The sequence below is a fragment of the Mercenaria mercenaria genome, chromosome 2, assembly GCF_021730395.1.
Source record: "Mercenaria mercenaria strain notata chromosome 2, MADL_Memer_1, whole genome shotgun sequence".
NCBI classification, from domain to species: domain Eukaryota; kingdom Metazoa; phylum Mollusca; class Bivalvia; order Venerida; family Veneridae; genus Mercenaria; species Mercenaria mercenaria.
Window position 1 is genome coordinate 39326289 of NC_069362.1, and position 21199 is coordinate 39347487.

Genomic DNA, 21199 nt, shown 5'->3' on the forward strand with positions numbered 1-21199 from the left:
TGTTGTAGGGAGGTTGCACCATATACTTTCTTTAATGATGATACGCAGAAAAAACAACATTGTTCTGTATAATATATATTTGTACTCATACCAAGCTGGGAACTATTATTATAGTAAGATGAAATAGATATACATGTAGAATAAAAAGGTTATTTAACATTGTATTGTACGAGGGGTGTTCAATAAATACGCGGAAATGTGCTCTTATTTCTTCATGTATCATCAAAAATGAAAGAAACTGCTACATAATGTAGATTAGGGAATACTGAGTTGATATGACAACATGTTGTTTTCTTTGGATAAATAATAAGTAAATAATAGTCCCCATGGCAACGTCATATGACGTCATCCGGCCCATTTTTGTCTCCTTTTCAAACTACATGCGCTAAAACATTAATTACTTGCCACTGGCGTATTTTTCAAGCTACCTTTTCTTTAGTTGGGTAAATATAAATATGAAGTGTAAGCGCTATGCCAATAACGTCAAATTATAAATGTGACATCATTCAAATGTTTGACAGGCATATTGTATTGGTCATCGCTTGAAAGTCAGTGTTGAAAGGAGTCATGAGATAACACTTTGTGTTTTGAATCGAAAATCAAGAAAAGAGACAAATGCGGTACTGCTGAAGGTTTAATGGACAATGCCCTGAAGTAAACAAAATTTTATAAGTGGAACGGGACGTTCAAAAGTGGTCAGGAGAATATTGCTGACGACTCGTGGTACGGACATGAAAAATGACGTTCAGTTACGTTTTATCAATTAAAGAGCTCCTTGATACGGCATCACAGTTCAGTGTCCCATTTCATCAGAACGACAGTTATATCATATGAACAATATTTATTTATTGTTAGGAAAGTGTAGAAAATGCATTTAATTTCGATAAACATTGAACCAATTGTAATCACAAGTTGTATCGATTAATTGTTTGTGATACGACACCGTCTTAATGATGCTGGGCCGCTTTTTGGGAAATGACGTTGCCATGTTCTGATATTTTTTATTTAAATATTCAGATTTAGTATGTTTATATCAGTAATACTTTCAATTTTCAGCAAAATAGGACCAGAAATAAAGAAATGAGAGCACATTTCCGGATATTTATTGAACAACCCTCGTACAATATGAGATATATTTTGACTCGTATCCAGCTGAGAAAACCATACTCGCCTAGCGGCTCGTCCAGTATGGTTTTCTCAGCTGGGTACTCGTCCAAATATATCTCCGTATTGTACAGAACAATGTTAAATAACCTAATATTAAACGTGATAGGCAAAATGACTTTTAAGTATATGCAGAGAATGAACAGATCTGAATTTAACCATCAGTATGTTACAAGAATATTACAACGATATCACAAGAGAAACAACATCAATCTAATTATACTAGTATACAAAAATTAATTTAATAAATAATCTGCATTTACGAATTCAAGAAGTATAGGTAGTTTAATACATGGTGATCAACTGAATGGCAGTATTAATGTCAACACAAACAAACTCACAAGCATTTCCAAGACACGAGTTTAAATTCCTTGCAATAATTCATTTCTCTTGTTATTGGCTAATGTTATATATTTACACAAAATAACTAGAATAGATTTATTACTTGATTGTAGCAATTTTAAGAATTTATACATACTTGTATGAGTATAGAAATAACGTTTAATGAACCTTGCACGTAATTCTTTATAAACTCTGCATTTAAGGACAAAATGAAATTTATCTTCAATCTCATTAAGATCACATAACTGACAAATTCGTTCGTGTCTTTCTAACCTGTCTCTGCCGTACCTGGCAGACTCTATACGGAACTTGTGTGCAGATATACGGAGTTTCGTTAAACAACTTCGTGATGTTTTACATAATGATATACTGAAATAATTTTCAATACCAAAATTTGTTTTAACATGTGAATATAAAGTACAAAAACATTATTTGCCGCAATGTCGGCACACCATTTTTGCTTAAAACAATCTATAATTCTTTGTTTAATAATTGATACAAATGTTTTGGCATCAAACTGACTTGGTAAATTCCAAACATCAGAAAAACCATGCTCGTTAAGAAGGCATTTCAATATAACACAACAGGAGCTTTATTTCATATTAACAACCAGCAAATGATATACAAATTGTAGGCTGGTCATGATCTGCATTGTTCGCTATTCAGTTAGTAAATTTTCAGCAAACATCCCTTCGAATTATAAATGGTACTGCCCAAACTGAATGATATACGGTACCAGTCCATTTTAGAAATGCAGCAGAGTAAAGGTTAAAAACAAGTGGTCAAGCAATGATGTCTAGAAGAAAGTGCCTTAATTATCTTGAAAAAAAGAAGACATGTAATGCTTGCGATGCGCCGAAATTATGAAATACTATTCCGGCTACCTTTTGAAACGCTAAAAGTTTGGATGCTTTCAAAAGATCAGTAAAAACACACATTTTCTTCAAGGTCTATGGAAACTATATTTAACTTTGCACTGGAAAGCAAACTGTTGTATGACTGTGAAACAGAAATTATTTACTGTTGTTAATTGTTCTTTAAAATATCTAGTATGATTATTATGTAGAGTCAAACCTGATTCTAGCTAACTACTTCTGGTAGTATTAATGTTGATATATTTTTATGCCCCCGAAGGGAGGCATATTAGTTTTCAACTGTCCGTCCGTTCGTTAGTTCGTTCGTTCGTTCGTTCGTTTGTCACAACGTTAACTTTTTGCATGAAGGCACTTTACTCGCGAACCACTGCACCCAGGACCTTTAAACTTCACGTGCTGATAGTATTTATTGAGTACAGGACCCCTACTGATATTGGGGTCACCAGATCAAAGGTCAAGGTCACATGGTCCAATGTTAACTTTTTGCACGAAGGCACTTTACTCGCGAACCACTGCATCCAGGACCTTCAAACTTCACATGCTGATAGTACTTATCAAGCACATCATCCTTACTGACATTTGGGTCACCAGGTTAAAGGTCAAGGTCACAGGGGCCAATGTTAACTTTTTGCATGAAAGCACTTTGCTCGCGAGCCACTGCACCCAGGACGTTTAAACTTCACATGCTGATAATACTTATTGAGTACACAATTCTTACTGACTTTGGGCTCACCAGATCAAAGGTCAAGGTCACAGGGGCCGATGTTAACTTTTTTGCATTAAGCCTCTTTACCCGCGAACCATTTCACCCAGGACCTTCAAACTTCACATGCTGATAGTACTTATTGAGTACAGGACCCTACTGACTTTGGAGTTACCAGGTCAAAGGTCAAGGGCACAGGGGCCAATTTTAACTTTTTGCATGAAGGCACTTTACTTGCGAACCACTGCACCCAGGACCTTCAAACTTCACCTGCTGATAGTACTTATTGAGTACACGACCCCTACTGACTTTGTTGTCACCAGGTCAAAGGTCAAGGTCACATGGTCCAATGTTAACTTTTTGCATGAAGGCACTTTACTCGCGAACCACTGCACCAAGGACCTTCAAACTTCACAAACTGATAGTACTTATTGAGTACACAACCCCTACTGGCTTTGGGTCACCAGGTCAAAGGTCAAGGTCACCAGGTCAAAGGTCATTCTGCGATATGTAGTTTGTACAGCGCTTTTGAACGTTTATCTTATAGATGAAAAGAAAACGCTATAAAAAGCTGGTAAACAACAACAACAACAACAATAATAACAATAATAATAATAATAATAATAATAACAATAAGCTAAGAACATTTTTTTCTATATGCGTGCAGTCTTTACATTATCATCCTTTCCGCTAGCCTTTGTAAACCGATGTAAAAACTCGAAAAGCTGCAAAAACACGATGACACACTGTTGTCATGTGTTCCTACGATTGATAAATAGCATCAAAACGTATAAAGTATTACACTATGCATGCTATGCATGTACTACGTTACGCTGAAATATTTAACAAAATGTAAACTTGTATACTAAAGATTGTCGAAAAAAATCTGCAACTAAGCAAAACAAAATTTGATAAAAGATGTATAAAATTCTGGTATTTTTAAAGTTATGAAATGAATGAGAGCATAAAATGAAACTAGACTAGAATATGGGTATCTATGGTCTATAAAAAAAGCAATAATGAGTCTTGGTAGTTTACAAATTTTTAAAAGATAGTCACCTTCACACATATATAACTATAAACATGGCGATGTTATAATTATTTGATATTGTTTTACATTATATAGACAAACGAGTTTTGTAATAAATCAGGAAAGTCGTGACAAACAAAAGCTGATATCTTTATCTGACCACATCCTAGAAACAAGTATTAATTTGACTTGATATTTGATCATATATCTGTATCCTTATAGATGGCATTTCATCGTTAATTTATCGTGAATATTTGTGAATTTGAAATATTAGTAGATGTCGTAAAAAGAAGGAAGTTAAGTGTATCACATCTTTACATAATTTTGATGGCCTTTTTAAACTTATTTTTCTACAGCTCTATGAACAATTGACAAATGTACTGCAAGTTTTAGAAAGGGATGGTGGTACTCTAGATAAAAATGCACAAATTTAAGAAATGTAAGTGAAAAAAGCCCAAAGATGAACATCCTATAGGCAATGTTACTTTTAAGAAACGCACATACACCCTCCCCGAAGCGCAATTAACCCACAACTCGCTTACAAGCACACGATCACCACATACAAACAAAAACACACACGCTCACATGCACAGATAATACACACGGAGACAAAAGGAACAAACAAAAGAACACAGCCGGACACCGCTCTTTAACGATCAGTGGCAAACCGTCATTAGGGAAATTAACCGGTTAATGGCGCGAGCCTAATTTTCCTCTTATCTCCATCATGTTAGAAAGTCAGACTATCAGGCCAATCCCTTCCACACGCAATTATTTTGAAGAAACTAGCTTATATCATATAAAAACTTTGATACAAAGTCAAAATGAAATAAAGTATTTAGCCTATACCAATATGACAGTGTATATGGCTTAGCATATTTAAACTCACTTTGCTAATATATGTTTGAGAAATTATGTATCCACTTCCGCTGTATGTATATGCTTAGTGCTTATTTTGTAGTCATTTGCATACATGCGTTTGTATGCACTCTGTAATTTGTTAAAATGGTAATAAAATGGGCTGATTTTTTTCTTGTTCTGTTAAAAAGCTACTTTGGGCGAATAACCGCCTAAGTTTTACATTTGATTGAAAAAAAAGAAACAAAAAAGAAAACCAAACCCCCACCCCCCCTCAAAAAAAAACAACAAAAAAACAAAAAAAAAACAACAACAACAAAAAAAACACAACAACAAAAACAACAACAACAACAAAAAACAAAAAACAACAACAACAAAGAAAACACATGAATTAAAACACTTTCGATGGTTTTACGCCTAACCGACTGCATAATGCTATGTAGCTCAAGTGGTTTCAAGGTCAAATAGCTAGACACAAACGTATTTCAAACGTTTTGAATAATGCACAAATATGACAGCATTTCATAACATATATATATAAAGTTGACACATTAATTCTATGTATTTTGTATTAAAATTGCAGCGTAATGTAATATTTTGTGCAAAGGAAATGAACTAGTTAAGCATGATTCATTATTTAGTTAAATTATACTTCAATGAATATTGAAAACTAACAGACAATACTTTTATTTTGTAACTATGAAAGTGTTTAGTAAAAATAAATCACCTATAATAATAATACTTACTATAATAGTTAACAGTCATTCTCTGTAATGACTTAACCAGCTATATAGGGGGTTTGGCAGGCATGGCCTTCAATTTTCCTAAAAATTTGCATATTGTCATTATTTGATGCATACTATATCAATCTACTTCTTTTTTAGTGATACGTGCTTCTGTTGCCATGGTAACCAACAGGTACATTCTATGTTAGGATTCCAGCATATTTTTGGCAAGAAATCCCACTTTTTAACCCTTGTTTATTTTTAGGAACAAACAGAAAAAAATGAAAATGGGATTATTGTGTTAAAATACATTGTTTTAAAAGAAAAAATGACCAGTCTGTATATAAATTAAACAGTTGTGATTGTCAAGCGTACACTCAGAATTGTGGGGTGGTCCTTGTATATGAAAAACATTGATTTTGCGTAATCTTTAACTAACTGCTGTTATTTCCTGCGGACACATTGGGAACAAAAAGCCTTGGTCTATGAAAGGAAAATACTTGTTGTTACAGAATATGAAATAAAAGTTCTGGGAATCTACTTCCAAAATGTTGTTACCATGGAAACAAATTGTGCATATTTTCAATTTTCAAAAAAATTAAATAACGTTTGTCAAGACCATAACTTTGACATGCATGGAGCAATCTTGTTTATATTTGGCGTGAATATTAACATCAGTGAGACAAAGTTTCATGCACAAATCCCAGGTTCCAATCTCAAAGGTCAAGGTCACAGTTGGAGGTCAAAGGTCATATCAGATCTTGTATGGCCCATAACTTTGGAATGTGTTGAGAAATCTTCTTTAAATTTGGCACGAATGTTTAACTCAATGAGACGGAGTGTCTAGTGCAAATCCCAGGTTCCTATCTTAAAGGTCAAGGTCACAGTTAGGGGTCAAAGGTCGTTTTAGAGCTTGTCCAGGCCACAACTTTGATAAGTAAGTAGCGATCTTTTTTATCTTTGGCAAAAATGTTCATCTCTGTAAGACAAAGTTTTGTGTGCAAACCTCAAGTCCCTATCTCTAAGGTCAAGGTCATACTTGGGGGGTCAAGGGTTATTTTAGAGCTTCTCCAGGCTTTTACTTTGCTATGCATAAAGCAATCTTTCTTTTATTTGGCATAAATGAGTGTAGACCTTGAGCCGACATGGCTTACTTATGAGTTCTGGATGAGGTGACCATTTGACGGAAGTTTAATGAAAACTCTTCAAGGGTTAATGAGATTCAGAGCTCAAACCTTTGACCTTGAGTTGTAACCTTGACCTTGAGCAGACATGGCTGACCAGCGAGTTTTGCACATTGTCTTCATGAGGTGATTATTTGATCCAAGTTTCATGAAAACCCTTCTCAGGGTTTAGGAGATACAGAGCGGACACAAAATGGAAGGCTCAAACCACTGACCTCGAGTTGTGACCTTGACCCTGAGCAGACATGGCTGACCCATAAGTTGTGCATATTATCTTGATGAGGTGACTGTTTGACTAAAGTTTCATGAAAATCCTTCAAGGGGTTAAGGAGATATAGAGCAGACATAAAGTGTTATGGACGGAAGGACAGATTGACAGACACCATCCGTATAACAACAACTGTGGTGGTGGATGAATAATTACAGAAGACATTTTAACTATGATATCACACGCCAAATATCAAGGCTCTAGTTATTATTGATTCAGAGAGTATTTTCATGCTGTTGCATTAACACTACAACAATTTAACATAATTTGTAAATTTACTATAAAGTAGTGCTTCCCAATATTCTTGTTGACCTGAACCCATAATAGAAGAAATAGTATATTATGTTTCAGTATACAAGAGGGCCATAATGGCCCTATATCGCTCAACTGTCATCATTGCACATAAGGACAAGAAGGTAAAAAAATCATTATCAAGTTTGATCAACAGAATCATGAGAAGATATAGTTGAAATTTTCTTAAAGGTACAGATATGTCAAAATACACCTATAAATTGGAGGTACCATCCATGTTGTACCACAGGAAAGTGGTCTCGGTTTTTCCCTATGGCCAATAATTAAAAGTTACTAAATAAGCTATTTATAGTAACATAAAAGGGAAGTAATTAAAAAAAATTGTAAGTGAACAAAAGAAGAATCTGCCAAATACAAGAGCTGACTGATGACAGCGCGCTCGACTATTCGAAGAATTTATTGAATAATGGGGTCAAAATATTAACATAGATATTCAGACAAAAGAAAAAAATAGATTAGACAATGTTCCAGTATTTATGGATTTCGATAAGTGTACTCTTGCCTACAGATGGAAATCGTAATGATAAACAAGTGTTCAAAGTTTAAAAGCTATATGTCAAATAGTTTTGACAAAACATGAGCTTGTATGAAAACAGAACAGATTTCTAAGTTCAAAAAGGGCCGTAATTCAGCCAAAATAGATGATAGAGGTATGTACTCTTTCCTACAGATAGAGACTATTATACTGAATAAGTGATAAAAGTTGCAAAGCCAAATGTCAAACACTTTACACAAAATATGAACTGGTACGAAAAACTAAACCAAGATTTCTAAGTAGAAAGGGGCCATAATTCAGCCAAACTCCTTGATGGAGTTATGTACATTTGCCTATAACTGGTTATGGTGATGGTAAATAAGTGTTGAAAGTTTCAAAGCTTTATCTCAAAAGACTTTGCCAAAATATGAACTGGTACAAAAAACTTAACCAAGATTTCTAAGTCAAAAAGGACCATAATTCAACCAAAATTCTTGATGGAGTTATGTGCTCTTGCCTATAACTGGAAATGGTGATGGTAAACAAGTGTTGGAAGTTTCCAAGCTTTATCTCAAAAGACTTTGTCAAAATATGAACTGGTACGAAAAACTTAACCAAGATTTCAAAGTCAAAAAGGGCCATAATTCAGCCAAAATCCTTGATGGAGTTATGTACATTTGCCTATAACTAGACACAGTGATGCTAAACAAGTGTTAAACGTTTCAAAGCTTTATCTCAAAAGACTTTGCCAAAATAAGAACTGGTACTAAAAACTTAACCATGATTTCTAAGTCAAACGGGGCAATCATTCAGCCAAAATCCTTGATAGAGTTATGTGCACTTGCCTATAACAGGCTATGGTGATGGTAAACAAGTGTTGAAAGTTTCCAAGCTTTATCTCAAAAGAATTTGTCAAGAAGTGGACTGGTACGAAAAACTTAACCAAGGTGTGATCGACGCCAATGCAGTGGTGAGCAGGATAGCTCTACTTATTCTTCGAATAGTCGAGCTACAAAAAAACAAGAGCAATGCAATGCAACGCAAATGCAAATCAATATACACACAAAACAAAGTCATATGACCTTTGACCCCTAAGTGTGACCTTGACCTTGAAGTGAGCCATCTGAAACATGCGCTCTGCACATCGTTTCCATGAGGTGAACATTTGTTTAGGTTTCTTTGAAATCCTTCAAATGGTTCAAGAGTTACAGAGCGGAAATGAAATCGCTAACCAACAGACAGACAGACATTCAGACCAGACACAGAGGCGGTAACGTAATAAGTCTCTTAGGGCGTATAAAAAAGAATTGAAGTCTTATGGTGTAACAAGCTGTGTGCAAATTTGGTTAAAATCAAATCATAAATGAAGCTGCTATTGTGCAGACAAAGTCAAAATAGCTAATTCTGGCCCTTGCAGGGGTCATAACTCTGGAACCCAAAATGGGATCTGGCCGGTTCAAGAAAGGAACCAAGATCTTAATATGGTGACACAAGTTTTTATGCAAGTTTGATTAAATTCAAATCATAAATGAAGCTGCTATTGTGCAGACAAGGTCAAAATAGCTGATTCTGGCCCTATCAGGGGCCATAACTCTGGAACCCATACTGGAATCTGGCCAGTTCAACAAAAGAATCAAGATCTTGCGGTGATAAAAGTTGTGTGCAAGTTTGGTTAAAATCAAATCATAAATGAAGCTGCTATTGCGCAGACAAGGTAAAGATAGCTAATTTTGGCCCTTTCAGGGGCCATAACCCTGGAACCCATAATAAGATCTGGTCAGTTTCAGAAAGGAACCAAGATCTTATGGTGATACAAGTTGTGTGCAAGTTTAGTTAAAATAAAATCATAAATGAAACCACTATCGTGCAGACAAGAAATTGTGGACGGACGAAGGGCAATCACAAAAGCTCACCCTGTCACTACGTGACAAGTGAGCTAATAAAACTAAACTGTTATATGCAGTGTTATTCGCCTAGGCCCTTGTGAAATTATTCTGCTTGAGTATAACCCCTTCATAATGTTTCTATGTTAATGCTGAAGTCACTTCAATGGAGCACTATGTATTTATCAAGAACCAGCGCTTCAAATTTGATAAAATATTTTACTTAGAAAACATGTTTTTAAACAAAATATCACAAAACACAACTTTCTTGATTAATTTACACATACCCTGAGCTAGTTATTTGCTGTACGCTTTCTCTTTCATTTGCGCCTTAATGGAACTATTCTGCAAGATGTATTAATAATATATGTCATTTGTTATACAAATCAGATAGAAATATCCATCCCAAGGGCACCTGCACATTGGGCGGCAACTCTACAATCCTCGATACCATGCACCCATGCTCAGGTGGCCGAGGGACGGATATTTCTATCTGAATTTTAAACACATGACTGAAGGTTTTTCTTGCTTGTCTTATACATAAAAGTTTTATATTCTGGCAGACTAGTTTCCATGCACACAGTATTTTACAAATAAAAAAATAGATAAAGCAAATAGAAATACTTTCTTTGTAGCACTCTTTCTTAGAGTTTGTAAAGTGCGAGAAATAGATGTCTGTAAGCAGAAGTGATGTCATGACCTTTCAGTGATGCACAATAATAAAGTTCCATTTTAGCTTTATCATTTGTAGTGTAACGTTGTGTTATCACCATAAAGTAACATCTTTTGAATCAAGAAATATACTACAAGGAACGTAGAGAAACTATCAATATATCTGACTTTTTCGAATTTTACATAAACGATATATGTGCATGAATCTCTAGTTGTCATTAACAGCACGAAATTCATCTGGCATGGGGAATATCAGATGGGTTTTGCCAACACTGGAAATGCCAGTTCAATGTGCAAGCATACCATTTCTGGTACTGACAAAGAATGTGACGACCTAACATTTGGTGCCATACATGTGCAAAATAAACAGTTCCGTCATGTTTGATATAACTTTTACATACCAGATATATTAGAATAGCAATAATTTCTAGCAAGACATGTTTAAACACTATACAATCTGACTGTTAAACGTAATATGAAATAACTGCTCTTGCTTGACCTAAAACTCCCATTGTGAAAAAACAAAGTAAAAAACGGTTTTGCTATAAATTATTTCTTAAGTCTTCTGCTAACTTTAAATTGTCAGCCATGGAAGTAGTCATATTTTGTCTTTAGTGGCTGCTGTCAATTTAGACTTGAAAGAACTTTTTGACCGGATAGCTTTCTTTCCATCTTCTTTAACATCCGAGTCATAATCTTCAACATCTGTTGTCTTTTCGAGTTGATGTAAACGAGAGAAGTAGGAGCTGATTTGTTGACCTGACATGAATTTATGTCTGGTAAACTTTCCCGACAGTCTCATTTCCTCCATTGCCACAAAGGGTTCGACTTTGTTCATGCCACTTTATCTGTGTTAAAATTCTTTCTCGAAGTTTTTTTGTTCGAAATTGAAGCTGATTCTACATTTTGTTTCTAAAATTACTCATTCTTACACAAGTGTAGTAATACAGTACTTTCAGCTATACTCTCATTATTGTTGGGCAAAGGCAGCATTTCCTTTGAGTGGAACATGTTGAATGAAGTATCGGCATATACATGCTTAGCCTTTTTATGTTCAAGTCATTTTGCTGAGTGTGGACAGCTTTTATTGTTGAAAAAGTCCTTGTGTAGTTGTCCTACAGACACTAGAATACAATGGTTGATAACTCCGCTACTGCTCCTGAAAATCAAATAAAATTACATATAATTTATAAAAGGGAAACATTAGGTTTCCTAATTCCATTACATATACCACTTAAAGTTAATTTATAACAGGGCAGGGCCTCTTTTCACCCTAGGGGCATAACTTGAATAATTTTTATAGAGGACCATTAGATGATGCCACATGCCAAATATTGTGGCCCTATGCTTTGTGGTTTTTGCCAAGAAGATTTTCAAAGTGTTCCCAATATAAGTCTATGTAAGCCATTTGACTCTCCCCCCAGGGTCTGGCCATATTTGACCCAAGGGGAATAATTTGAACAATCTTGGTACAGGACCACTAGGTGATGCCACATATCAAACATAAAAGCCCTATGACCTGTAGTTTTTGACAAGAAGATTTTTCAAATTTTTCCTTTTTGTTGGCATGGCAATTTCCAGAGTTCTATATGGAATTCAATTCTTTGAACAATTTTCAAAGACCATCCAAGTAACATCCCTGTGAAGTTTCATCAAAATTAGGAGGAGATGTTGTTTAAAGGAAAGTGTGGACGGAAGGGTAGAAGGGTGCCAGATGGTGAGCGATCACAATAATCATCCTGAGCTTTTGGCTTGGATGAGCTAACAAGAACTGGTAAAAGGCAGCACTTTCAACTGTTTGAAATCCTTCCACACAATATCTGCTTACATACAAAAGCTTTACAAAAATTGTGTAAGTTTAAAAATGGGCAAACTTTGGTAAACTGTAAGCCAGAGATGTGAAACCAAGTTCTGAATGGTCAATTCAAGGTGGCAAAGACTTATAAATAGACTTATGCGTTGACAAAATGTCAGCTTGAATTATAAAACCTGCTCTGTGAATCATCCTACGATAGCATTATTGTAACAATGATCCTGAAAGCAGTCAAACAGTTTCTCAGAAACCTGGTAACATATAATTTCTGCAGTTAAAACTGAACACTGAAAGGGGCATAATTAAGGGGGTATGTGACTGTGATGACAGAATACTAATTTAAAGGTACAATATGCAAAGTGATATAGTATTTCAGATAATGATATTAAGGACAAAATTGAAACCAAGAAACTGTTGTTACACATGAGCATATATTGTATATAAATTTACCTTAATATATTGTAGTCTGTCATATGCGGAATCTCTATCAAAATTCTCCTACCGTTTGGGGAAATGCCTGAAAAAAAAAAATGTTTTAAAATGTCATTGATGTATGTCATGTGTTTTGTTTAAATAATATCACCACATCTAGGACACAGATTTCTGTCATTTGACACGTATATTTCTGTGCATGCACACCAAGTCATATAACACAGTAACACAGGAAATCAGTATTGACTAATACCAGTAGATGTGTGAGTAACTAATAGCATACTACGAATGTATGTACACAGTGAAATACCGGTACTTCATCTTTTAAATGATTATGATAATGAAAATACTGTAGTAAACTTTCAGTAACTAGAGCTGCTTTTGAAAAAATGCATGTCTGTCACAATCATGCCTAATCATCTGAATAGTATTATATAAGTCAAACATGTGCCAAGACCTCAACTCTGCCTCATGACTGTGTACAAATGTGCCAATTTACATCTAATTCCCTCCAGTATGAAAAAGAAATGCTCCGGACAAAGTCATTCTTGTATGTGACCTTTGGCCTCTAAGTGTGACCTTGACCTAGGGACCTGGTTCTTGCGCATGACACTATGTTTCATGATGGTGAACAATTTTGTCAAGTTACATTCAAATCCCTCAACGCACGAAGAAGAGATGATACAAAGTCTGTAAATTAATCCTAGGACCTGGTTTTTGTACATGTCACTCCGTCTCATGATGGCGAACAACTGTCCCAAGTTACATCAAAATCCCTCTATACATGAAGAAGTTATGTCCGGCCCGCATTCCCATAATACATCCCATTTTTTTTAAATGGGTGAATAGAATTTTGACAAACTAGAAATGTGTCCATGGGACACAGATGCCCCCACTACATCCCATTAAAATGACAAATTTTTCCCAGGTCAGGGGCCAGAACTCCTACAATACTGAATGAATCCGGATGCGAAAGCCCAGGTGCAGAACTGCACATGCAGACCAACATTCCTGTAAACTTTGGTGACTCTAGGTCAAATACTTTTGGAGCTATGCACGCCACAACATTAAAATGACCCATTTTTAACTAAGTCAGGGGACATAACTCCTACATGACTGGATGAATCCGGACGCGAAACCCCAGGTGCACAACTGCACATGCTGACCAACATTCCTTGTAAACTTTGGTGACTCTAGGTCAAATACTTTTGGAGCTATGCGCGACACAACATTAAAATGACCAATTTTTACATGAATCCGGACGCGAAAGCCCAGGTGCACAACTACACATGCTGACCAACATTCCTGTAAAGTTTTGTGACTCTACGTCAAATAGTTTCACAGCTACGCGTGACACAACATTTTCGGAAGGACGGACGGAAAAGAGCAAATACAATGTATATATGCCCCCCCCCACCCCCTGCAAAGTAGGGGCATAAAAATTGCAATGCTCCCATTGCTTTGTACACTTAGCTTACTGTGTTGTTTACAGGGAATCTTACATACAATTTTATTTTTAAGACAGGAAATTGAATATTATACACTGTTTTCAAACATTAAAATATCCTGTTAAAGTACTTCAATGACAATGGGGCTAAAATTTCAATTTCTTTTTTTTTTATTGAATGGATGCAAAATCAGTCTAAAGAAAGTAGGGAAATCTTCCTTTATAACAGACTTAGAAGTGTCTAAGGGCACACATCCTTACCTCTAGTATGTGATTCTAGAGGTAGGGATCCTGTAACCCTAAAAATTCATTTTAAGGATTGTCTAGGGGCATGGACCTTCTCTTTCCAGATGTTGTGTGTTATTTACATCATTCTTTAATCTTCTTGCAAACTAACAAATCAAATATGATTTAACCAATATTCACCTATTAAAACATGAATCTAAATTGTTCATGGATTGATAGTTATTTCCTTTTGAAACATAAATAACTGTCAAGACACAACATAAATATTGCAAATCCAACTGGCACAAAATACATAAGACACAATGATATCAAATTATGTTGTGACAGATCATTTAATCTTAATTATGTTTTCCGCATATCTGGTGCTGGCAATATTTGAGGAACAAATAACCAACAAAAAACTTTAAAATAAATAAAAAACATATGATCACACACAAAAAATGAAAATGTGTAATGTGTGTATACTGTATATGTCAAAATCTAGGACATAACTTGAGCATCCTACAAAACAGGCCTGATTTGTAAAATATAAGAGTCCAGGAACATATTTTTCATCTTGAAATCATAGTCAAACTAATTTGACGCAATCCTAGGAAGTATCGAGATAATTGTTTCATATGGGCAATACCTCCACTTGTGTCAAACACTTTAAGACCCAAATAGTGGAGAAAATTCCGCTGGAACATATTTTTCATCTTGAAATCATAGTCAAACTAATTTGACGCAATCCTAGGAAGTATCGAGATAATTGTTTCATATGGGCAATACCTCCACTTATGTCAAACACTTTAAGACCCAAATAGCAGTCAGGGGTGTAACTGTTTTAAGTTATGTAACCTATTTCAGTTACTTTTTCAAGCATTTTATAACCTGTTTTAGTTATAAAAATATAGTTAACTTAGATAAGTTATTCAAAAAAAGTCTTTTCGCTGTTCTCACAAACTGGCCTTTAAAGTGTAATTAGTAGCAAACTATGGTTAATTAAATTCTCTTTTAGTCTGATCATGACCTGATAAGCATAATGAGATGTTAAGAGTTTTATAGCTTTAAAACTTCTGCGTAAAATAGGGATGGGAACGAATATTCGAATATTCGAAAATCGATCGAATATTCGAATATGAAAATCAAATTCAAATATTCGTAAATTATTGTATTTTTTTTTTCAAAATAAGTATCATTGATTTTGGGCAATATGAGCATGCTAATTCTACAGATTAAAACCATGTCATGTTTGTTTATCGCGAATCAAAAGATGTCCAATTAACAAGAAAATAGCAATGCATAATTGGCAGGGGCCATCGTTACGGATTAACAGTTTGCAACAGGCGTCAATGTGTCAGATGCATGTCAAAAGATGTCCAATTAACAAGAAAATTGCAATGCATAATTACCTGGGGTCATCGCTACGGATTAACAGTTTGTATTAGGCGTAAATGTGATCTCTTTTTATCTTTTGTTCATTTTTATTGGCGCCTGTTTTATGTAACAAGTTGTAGATTTTTTTTTTTGAAAACAATACCAACTTGTAGATATTGTCGATTTTTCACAATATTTTGTACGACGTTTCAGACCATCCGCAGAATCGGTTTTCATCCGCCATCGGCCGTATTCGAATTAAATTTTGAAGTACTTTATAATAAAATCAAGCAATACCATATGATTGATGCATAAGTTCATGTTGAAGGAGGTTTAAGTCTGCCTTACTTGCTTTTTACACGACGATTTTTACACGCCGATTGAAAATTTTCAAAATGGCGGCGGTAATACAACAGCGCGTCACGTGTTAAATAGGACGACCTGCTATTTTCAGATAAAATTGCGACGGTCTAAATTATAATCGTTTTGATTTTTTGTATCATTTGAAGCTAAAACACTGAATTAGTTAAATCTGTTCATGATTATACTGATAGAATCGTGAAATAAAACGCTAGGATCGGCGGGATTTGCTAGGTTGGATCGGGTTACCCGAAACAGACATTTTTTGGCCTTATTACGTACGATGATCCACGCTTTAAACAAATGAATACGTTGTGTATATGCCAATCACTTAATAAGAATTTAAAGCTTCCATAAAAACAAACCGAATATTCGAATATATTCGAATATGGCAAACCGAATATTCGAATATTGATTTCAGTATTCGTTCCCATCCCTAGCGTAAAACTTTATCAGCCTTGCGTAAAAAAATTTACTGCATAGCTGGAAAGATAAAAGTTCAAGGATTCAGGAAATAATTGCATTAGTCTCATTCACAATGAGGAATTGGCACAGGAGGGCTTTGTAATATTTTATGATAACTGAAACAAGTTATGAAAGTATAAGCAGTAACTCAAATGGGTTATAAACTGCGATAACTTGAAACAGTTACACCCCTGACTGAATAGTGGAGAAAATTCCGCTGGAATTTTCATCACAGCTGACATGCTACAAGCTATATGTTTAAATGCAAATATGTCACAAGCTCGCCAAAGATTCAAACAAAACTTACTTGTAGCGAAAGGAGATTAAATTCCTGAGAACTAATTTATATTGCTTTAAGTAAAATTTATCAAATGATTTCCAAAATTACGAATTATTCGGTGATTTTAACCAATGCAATGAATGTAGGTATGTACTGTACATGATTATTGTTTACCACATCAGTCATCTACACAGCATAACGCGGAAGCGATAAAACCAATAACATTACACGACTGTGTATTGTGATATATCTGCCATTATTTTGGTCTTTCAGAGTATTGACAGTTACACAGCTAAAATAATCCAGCTTCAGCTGTTAATGTTATGGATCTCTAATGGATGTGACTATTAGAATATAAAAATGGCGTCAGTTAAGTTATGGTAGCCAGAACTAACGACAACGTTTTGACTTCCCCGTCACAACTTTATATACCAATCTGATCGTCATAATTTGACTACATGTAATACAAAGCTTGAAATACTGTTGTTGGGTATTTCTGGTATTTCCTATGAACAAATCATAGAGTCTGAATAAAAAACTAAAGTAGATACATGAAAATTGTCATATCATAAACACTGATAAAACTTGTTATGCCAGTAATCAAAACTTACGAGTACCTTACCTGTGCCTGTGGAAAATATAACTTCGATTGCTGAAATAACTGTCAACAAAGTTTCTCCAGAGATCTGTCGCTTATATTTTTCCGTAGTCCCTGAATGTGTATCCAGAACAGCACACGTTATGGTACGGAGTGTGTTTAACTTTCAAGTCACGTAAATGATCCGGATGATGATTACCGAAAATAACAGGTTTCGAGTACGAATTACGATGAATGCAACCTGAATCTGATAAATATACACAAAGTTCGTCTTCTGCAATCATTTATTATGATTCCTAACGATAAACCATTTATATAGCACAACAATGACACTGAAAACTCGTGGCAAAGATAGCTCTCCGCCATAATTTTTTTAATGTTGCCTATATCTCCTCTGTGAAGATCATCAAAGGGGAATAAATCATGTAGGAGAAAAGGGAAATAAGCTTTATATTAAAATCGTGTTTATGGGGAAACTAGATAGATTCCCAAATATGTTATTGATGTTTATGTAAGTTCAATTTTCTGCCAATTTAGCCCAATATATCAATTTATGCAAACCAGATGCATATTCAAATAACATTTACCAAAAGTAAGCACCTTTTAAACACTTTTTTGTTACATTTAAGGGCCTTAATGATGTATTATAAATCGTTTCGGCTGGTATCGTGAATGTTGATGTGAATGCTGAACATGAGTTAAACTATTTTGATGCATATCAATATAAAAAATATAGATGTTAAATGATATTATGGATAAAATCAAATTACTGTACCAAGCGTCCGAGTATGGCAGGATTTTGTGACTTTCTTAAAAATACAGTTCGTTTCTATGGCAACCAGTTATCAAATTGAGGTTATAAATGTTTTTTATTTATTACATCTAGCCTATCATTGTATGACAGGAGTTTGAAGAAAATGTTTGACTATGCGTGGCACAACTTTCTCAGTGGTTACAGATAATGACTGTTAATCTTTCCAAAAATCCTATAACTGCACTATGCATTTTATCTTTCAACAACATAAATATTCAAATGATATGCAAATTATTCATACATGTATAAGACATAATAAGTCAAAGGATTTTTGTTGATGATGATGCACATTGTTTGTTTTTTGCTTAATTAAATGCGTAATTTATCTGTCTTATGCGATAATTGTTTTGCTGAGTAAGACATTTGATTTAGTCAAAAGGTGCATATGTACATACAGTGGCAGTTGTGTTGTGTAAATCAATTGGTTGTCACATAGGATATAATGTTGGTTGCTTTAAAGAACAGTTAAGATTTGCTCTGCTGAAAGCATTCGGCAGATGTTATTGATACTTTAGCATCAATTTCATTTTGCAGAATCATATCAGAAATCTTGTTACTTTGGCCGTACTTCACACGAGCGTAATTAACTACAAACTAGTGTAACTGAACATGTTTTCTTGAATATAATATAGAACCGTTTTTTTTTGTTGTAAAATAAGAAGCGAGTTATAGGATTGTGGAAGTTGACAAAGTTGTTGTCGCAATGGAAGCGCTTTAATGCTTCCGTAGTTTTCGCTCTAAAAGTTGAATGCCCTTCATTTTCAGAATTGTTATAGTCTTTTTGACACAAATGTGTTTTCATACAAATAACATCATGTTTTGTTCTCGTTTAAAAGTAGAGTTTAAATTTGCTTCGTGACATTTAAACGCAAGACGTAAATTATGTTGACATTTTCTGTTCATGGCTGTTTGATGGCGCCCATGTTTACATGATGAAGGTCGGTTCAGTAAAGAAACACTAAACTCAAAAGGTTTGTAACGGTATGATATTTGGATTCAAATAGGTAAAAGGAACAAATGGTAAATGATTTGAATATGTGTGCTTGGCTGATGCATTATCAAGTTTTGCTTGACTGACATATCTTTTGAATATCTTACGTGTCCAAAAGTATCAAAAAATAAAGTTATTAGAATCTTTAAGAACATGCATTGGGGGCAAAAAAAGCAAAGAAGCGCAACCAATGGCAGATTATTTAATACGGTTCATAAAAAGTTATGAAATATGAAACATCCTTCATGTCCCCAGAATTGTCTTCACTTAGCAATGGAATTATTCTATTTCATTTGATTTTCTTCCTGATTCTAGAAGACCAGAAAATAAATCAGTTAAACTTAAACCCATGTCGCCCTTGTCAAACAAGATAAACATTCATGACATCATAATTATGTTGTTACAAAAATGTTAATAAGTGTTATCTGGTATAATTCATTTTAGAAAATAACAGAAGACGGAGAAGCTGAAAACAATAAAAAAGATCTGAAGAAGAAGAAGAAAAAGAAGAAAAAGTTGTAGTAGTAATAGAAATAGTAGTATTAGTAGTGATGGTGGTGATCATTGTGGCATTGTTCGTAGTAGTAGCCGTTGTAGTCGTGGTGTTAGTCGCAGAGGTCGTCGTGTAGCAGAGGTAGTAGTCATCTTTGTCGTAGTAGTAGAAGAGGAAGAAGAAGAAGTGGAAGAGGAAAGAAGATGAAGAAGAAAAAACATGTAGCAGTAGTAATAGTAGAAGAGGGAGATGAAGAGGAAGAGGAATAAAAGAAGAAGTGGAAAAACTGCATGTTCTACTGGAAGTAGTTAAGTTGCTGTTGCTGTAGTAAAAGAAGTACAAAAAGAACATAATATTCCTCTCAATGACAGACTTTGGAGTGAATATAATAGCCTAATATCGATAACCAGTTAGTAGTTATCTTTATGAACAACCAAACATAGCATAACATAACAAAAACATGACATTTAATCTAACCAACACAACCACTATTTTCTTTATTTTAAGACAAATTATTGGAGCATTTTAATTATGTTGAGAATACAGAAGTGCACATTTTTTATGGCATAATTAGAGTATGTGCATTGTTTAGTTTAACGCCATTTCGGCTTAAAACTTGTCACTACCTTTCTTAAAGTATGACCCACCTAATGGTGAATATGTCAAATGTTCAAAACAATGTTACAGCAATGTAATGTGAGAAACTTGTATGCAAAATTTAAACAACTTTTACAGTGTCTTTTTTAATTTTTTTATAGTTCACTCTATTTCCTCAAGCTCAAGTAGAGACAAATTTAAAAGTGATGGCCACTGTCCACAACGTTTGCAGAGAGTTCATTTTACTATCAATTTTGATAAAAGAGTCTTCAAACTATTGGTAAACAATCATAATATACAAAATAAAACTGTGAATACCATTTGTTCTAGGGTGCCTAAAGTAAATGGATTTAATGAGACATAATTCTGACTCCAACATTGAAAACTTAAGGTCGAACCCTGTGTGACTGTTTTAAAATTTGCTCACTTCATTCAAAAATAACCTTGGGGCAGAAGTAAAACCTACCTACATTTCTTCCACAATATGTAATCTAAAGACTAAAGGCAAAATAGAGAACTTTTACAGCATGTAACTCAGTATTTTTAAAGCTGTTTAACTCTACCCCCTTCTGTTTCAGAGATAAATTCACTTTGAACAGCAAGAAATCACTTATCAAATGAAAATGTTTCACTTTTGTAAATAAATCAATAATAAGTCCAAAAAAAAAGTAAAACCTTACTAGAAAAAAAGAAAGCTAAGAAAAAAAGCTTTGGTCCCAGTTAGGCTTGAACCTATGCCCCCTGAAAAAATTAAGTCATAGTAGGTTTATTGTATAAATTGAATACTCTTCAATAGGAGGTACACTATTACACGGG

General features: G+C 34.5%; 1 long non-coding RNA gene across 2 annotated transcripts; it reads right to left on the minus strand.

Moving 5' to 3' along the window:
• Window positions 1-10018: 10018 nt before the first annotated feature.
• Window positions 10019-17865, minus strand: LOC128554537 (uncharacterized). Of its 2 annotated transcripts, none has more exons than XR_008369635.1 (3): window positions 17513-17865; window positions 12755-12821; window positions 10019-11650 (listed from the first exon to the last, which is right to left on the minus strand). It is a non-coding gene; the product is annotated as an uncharacterized LOC128554537 (long non-coding RNA). The 2 variants fall into 2 exon arrangements; XR_008369637.1 differs by lacking the exon at window positions 17513-17865 and adding an exon at window positions 16918-17208.
• Window positions 17866-21199: the final 3334 nt, after the last annotated feature.